The sequence below is a fragment of the Oryctolagus cuniculus genome, chromosome 4 (genome assembly GCF_964237555.1).
Source record: "Oryctolagus cuniculus chromosome 4, mOryCun1.1, whole genome shotgun sequence".
NCBI lineage: Eukaryota > Metazoa > Chordata > Mammalia > Lagomorpha > Leporidae > Oryctolagus > Oryctolagus cuniculus.
In genome coordinates, this window is record NC_091435.1 from 112,561,100 (window position 1) to 112,567,073 (window position 5,974).

Sequence of the window (5,974 nt, forward strand, 5' to 3'; positions counted from 1 at the left end):
CTTTGAAGGGAAGCTTTATGTCTCTGTTTAAATAAAAATCCATTAAATATATATATATATATAGTACATAAAATATTTTAGAGTGAAAATAAAATTATGTTAACTAATATTTGCTAAATACTGTTGCTGCTGGAGCCTTTGAACCAGAAATTTAGTCTCTTAAAATATGTTGGCAACTATTAGCAATATAATAAATATATCCCACTACTAAACTGAAATTTTACTCTAGACTAACCAAAGAAATAAAGCAAAGTTAAAAAGGAGATAGCTTTTATGAATGCGATTCAATGTTATTTAATGCAACACTTGAAAAATCTTCTGCATAGTCCATATTTTGAAAACATGTCCTCCATTTGGACTACAATAGCAAAATATCTACCACCGAGTAATTTATAGGTCACAGACATTTATTTCTTACAATTCAGGGGCTAAAATCAAGTCTCCAGCACTAGGGGTCTGGTGAGGGCCTAGTTGTGGTGTCTTCACATGGTGGAAGAGCGGAAGAGATTGAACCCACTCTCACAAGCCCTTGATAAGAGCCTAATCTCACCCATGATTTATTCACTACCTAAATACCCTGCTACTTAATGTTACTACATTGATGATAAGTTTCAACATGAATTTTGAGAGACATTCAGGCTATTGCTTTACTAATGAGAGCTGCCCAATTTTCCTACTCTTTCTACAGACACACACTTTCTTTTTCTTCCTGTTTGTTTTTAAAAGATTTATTTAAGAGGTAGAGCTACAGAGAGAGAGAGGGAGAGACAGAGAGAAAGGTCTTCCATCTGCTGATTCACTCCCCAAATAGTTGCAATGGCTGGAGCTGAGCAGATCTAAAGCCAAGAACCAGAAGCTTCTTCTAGGTCTCCCACTCAGGTGCAGTGGCCCAAGCACTTGGGCCATCTTCTACTGCTTTCCCAGGCCATGGCAGAGAGCTGGATTATAAGAGAAGCAACCAGAACTTGAACCAGCATCCATATTAGATGCCGGCACTGTAGGCAGAGGCTTAACCCTTTACACCATAGCGCTGGTCCCTACACACTGACTTTCAACACTGAAAATAATTGGGGCTTGTCTCTGAGCTTGGCTGAGAAACCAAGAGTGTAGAACTGCATATGATCAAGCTTCTAAGTGGATGTTGGTCCACAAAAAAATCCAGCCATCTACAATAGGGAAAGATTGTCACACTGAAAGGACCCCTGGGTCCTTTTAGTTACCACATGCTACTTTAAAGCAGAGTAGAAACCTTATTTGTATAACTATAGATTCCTGGCTTTAGATACTATAGTCAGTCACTGAACATGGCACCCTGTTAGTGCTCAAAATGATTGAATTTCAGAATGCTGGTGTTGGAAACTTATTGAAGACCTTGAAACTCATCTTCGCATTTTCTGTATGAGTGAACTGAGTCCAGACAAGTGAATTGCATTTCCCTGGGCCTCACTGCTGCAGTAGAGTCCAGCCCAAGAGTCCTTTTCATCTACACAACTGGTTCTCACTCCTGGTTGCACATTAGAATCATCTGAGAAGCTTAGCAAAAACAACAACAACAACAACAACAACAAACACCTGTGCTTCATCATGGATCAATTAAATCAGAATGGGGCTAGGCCATTGATAGCTTTAAGATTCCCAGGTAGGGCTGGCACTGTGGTGCAGCTGGTTAAGCCAACACCTGCAGTGCCAGCATCCCATACAGGCACCAGTTCATATCTTAGCTGCTGCACTTCCAATCCAGCTCCCTGCTTATGGACCTGGGAAAGTAGTGGAAGATGTCCCAAGTCCTTGGGCTCCTGCACCTGTGTGGGAGACCATGCTGAAGCTCCTGGCCCAGCCCTGGCTGTTGTGGCCATTTGGGGAGTGAACCAGTGGATGGAAGATCTCTCTGTGTCTCCCTCTATCTGTAATTCTTTCAAAATGAAAACAAAAAAAGATTCCCAGGTGACTCCAATGTGAACTCAGGCCTGAGAATCAAATTTTATACCACTGTCCTGCCGAGCTAAAATATTTACAAGTATTAGCTGATGAATTTAAGGTTCTTTTTGTCATTTCTCTCTATTCATAAATGATGCTAACGTGTATATTGCTTTAGGGTAGGGAAGATAAAATCCAATGATGGAACAACTTACTATTTTATTCCTTTTAGTATTTTTTTTGTTCTACTTAATACCATTGGTTGAACTTTTTAATTAACACACAGTTATAGGCCAATGCCGCAGCTCACTAGGCTAATCCTCCGCCTTGTGGCACCGGCACCCCGGGTTCTAGTCCCAGTTGGGGCGCCGGATTCTGTCCCGGTTGCCCCTCTTCCAGACCAGCTCTCTGCTGTGGCCCGGGAAGGCAGTGGAGGATGGCCCAAGTGCTTGGGCCCTGCACCCCATGGGAGACCAGGAGAAGTACCTGGCTCCTGCCATCAGATCAGCACGGTGCGCCGGCCGCAGTACGCTGGCGGTGGCGGCCATTGGAGGGTGAACCAACGGCAAAGGAAGACCTTTCTCTCTGTCTCTCTCTCTCACTGTCCACTCTGCCTGTCAAAAATAAATAAATAAATAAATAAATAAAAACACACAGTTATTCTTAGGAGTTTAAATTTAACTGAAAAGTGATCCCTGTTAAATATAAGAGTGGGAATAAGAGAGGGAAGAGATGTACAGTTCGGCACATGCTCACTCGGACTTACTCCTAATGGTAGAGTTAGAAACGTGCCAGGGGATTCCAATTCAATCCCATCAAGGTGACATGTACCAATGCCATCTCACTAGTCAAAGTGATCAGTTTCAGTTCATAATCCATCATAGTGATAGGATTAAGTGTCAAAGGGATCATGTAAACAAGACTAGTGTCTGCTAATTCTAACTGATAGAATCAAAAAGGGAGAGAACGATCCATCATGGGAAGCAGGATACACAGCAGACTCATAGAATGGCAGATGTCCTAAACAGCACGCTGGCCTCAGAATCATCCCTTAAGGCATTCGGATCTGGCTAAAAAGGCCACGAGAGTTTCTCAGGCATGGAAAGCCAAGACTCTGTGGCAAAAAAAAAAAAAAAAAAAAAACAAAAAAACCTAAATGAAGGATCTCTGTGAGTGAGATCCCAGCGGAAAGAACAGGCCATCAAAGAAGGAGATACCTTTCTCTGAAGGGAGGAGAAAACTTCCACTTTGATTGTGACCTTGTCTAAATATGGTCTGAGTTTGTGAACTCAAAGAGGCTTCCATAGCCTTGGCAGCTCATGACAAGAGCCTGAGGTGATTACAGACAGCATAAATAAGAGTGTCAATTGTTAAATCAACAATGGAGTCATTGTGCACTTACTCCCCATGTAGGACCTCTGTCCTTAATGTGTTATACTATGGGAATTAACAGTAAAACTAGTATTCATACAGTACTTTATACTTTGTGTTTGTGCCTGAGTGCAAACTGTTGAAATCTTTACTTAGTAAATACTAAGTAGATCTTCTGTATATAAAGATAATTGAAAATGAATCTTGATGAAGAATGGGATGGGAGAGGGGGTGGGAGATGGGATGGTTGCGGGTGGGAGGGAGGTAATGGGGGAAAAAAGCTGCTATAATCCAGAAGTTGTACTTTGGAAATTTATATTTATTAAATAAAAGTTTAAAAAAAGATACCAACCAAAAAAAGAAAAATAATAATAAAATGTCTTTGAGACATTGCAGTTGGAAATAAAGATGATCAGAAAGGAAAAAAAAAGGAAAGCCATTCAGTTTTGATTTTCAAAATGGACATTTTCAAGTGTATATCAAAAAAAGAAAAGCTTAAAAGCTAAACTCCAGTAGCAAGGACTAGGCACTAAGCACAATGTCTTGAACACTGCAGCTGTTAAATGAATGTTACCCTAGAAATATCATAAATAATCTGATCCATACCAGCTAATACAACCCTTACACCAGAGCTAGGCTACCTGGTTTCTTTTGTTTTGATGGAAAATCTGAAGAGAGTTTAGTATGGGGAGAGCAGGGACAGAGATGTGTACATATCTTCCCCAGAAGTTTAGAGTATTCAAACAATAATTCATGATATAATTAACTTTCTCTTTAGGAATTTTTTGCTCTCACCAGTGGGCTATTTTCTATGTTTATGCATGGTAATTTACTGAGAGAAAAAGACACGCAGCTTTTAAAAAATGTGTTTGGGACAGATAATGGTTTTTAAAGCAGGGAAAATATATCTAGTCACTGAACAGGTGTGCAGTTGCAAAGGGAGAAGTAAATGAACATTTTAAAGCAATTTTTCATCAAAATGAGTTTGCTTCTTAAAAAACGATGGGCAATATACCCTGTGGATTCTTTTTTTTTTTTTTTTTTTTTTTTTTTTTTTTGGAATTAAAATATCTTTATTTTCCAAAATCTATACATATCTTTTTTTTTTTTTAACTTTTATTTAATGAATATACATTTCCAAAGTACGAATAATGGATTACTATGGCTTCCCCCCCATACCGTCCCTCCCACCCACAACCCTCCCCTTTCCCACTCCCTCTCCCCTTCCATTCACATCAAGATTCATTTTCGATTATCTTAATATACAGAAGATCAGCTTAGTATACATTAAGTAAGGCTTTCAACAGTTTGCTCCCACACAGAAACATAAAGTGAAAAATAATAGATGATTTTTTTTAATGATGATGAAATCAGATCAGACCTATTGTCATGTTTAATCCCAGTGAGAGTCAAGTTGGGAGTTGATAGTTTCTTTTCTTTTCTTTTTTTTTTTTTTTTTTTTTTTTTTTTTTTTTTTTTACAGAGGATCAGTTTAGTATGCATTAAGTAAAGATTTCAACAGTTTGCACCCCCATAAGAATTAAGGATTCTTAATATGAATTCATTTGAAAGGCATCTTAGATCTTTTTTTACCCAGTGGTCAGTTCCTTTGTCTTTATTTTTATTTTAGAAAGCCAAGAGTAGGGGAAGGGCAGAGAGGGAGAGGGAGACAGATAAAGAGAGAGAGAGAGAAAGAGACACAGAGAGAGAAATCAAATTCCCCCAAATAAAACAGAGTAATATTTAGCTGTTTGCTTGAATTTCATAGCATGGTGTGAAAATAAATCTACGCTCACATTAGTTCCTTATTTTAATCCTTCATTTGGACACACAGGGTTTGCTGTATTATCAGTTTTTGTGCTATATAATATTCCTAGGAATTATATCTTACCTATGACCATATAGGCAATAGACAGAATCTGTATGATTGAGGTTTGTGAGACTTAAGCAAGATATTTTTCTAGTTGTTTGTAGCAGATTTTAATTTAAGTCGAATTCTATGTAATGTTCAATGTGGAAGTAACAGCATGTTTGTATTTTGTATGCAAGAGCAGGCTATGATGTAATATCGAGAGCAGAGTGAAATGAGCTTGCTGTTAGAATGATGTTTTGACCACGGGACTCAGGAATAGCAGAATCTTTCTCCAGAAAAATATCTCCCACCATATTCTGGAAAAGGATACGTGAATATGACAATGACTAAATAAATAAAATAACATTTTAATATAAATTTGGTCTCTGTCTCAGAAGTCATTGACAAAGCCTAGTAGATTTTGTTGAAATTTAATAGGACTCACACCCAAGCTAGATACATGATGATCTACCATCTTACTGAACCAAGACCTGAGATTTAGAAATGACCACACCTGTAAAACAAAAAGGTACACCTGACAGCTCAGGCAACCAATCAGAAAAGAGATTTGGCTTCATTTGCCTGGGCCTGAGTCAGCCTAGACAATGGGCTGCAAGATCAGGGCAGTCCTCTTCTGTGTAAGAGTATGTGAAATACAAGTGTGTGTGTGTGTGTGTGTGTGTGTGTGTAAGAGAGAGAGACACACACACACACACAGAGACACAGACACAGACACAGACACACACACACAGAGATGATATCATTACCACCTTCCAAGTGTGGAAGAAGAGATAAATTAAGATAAGGAAAATCACAGCCACCTGAAAGCTCTAC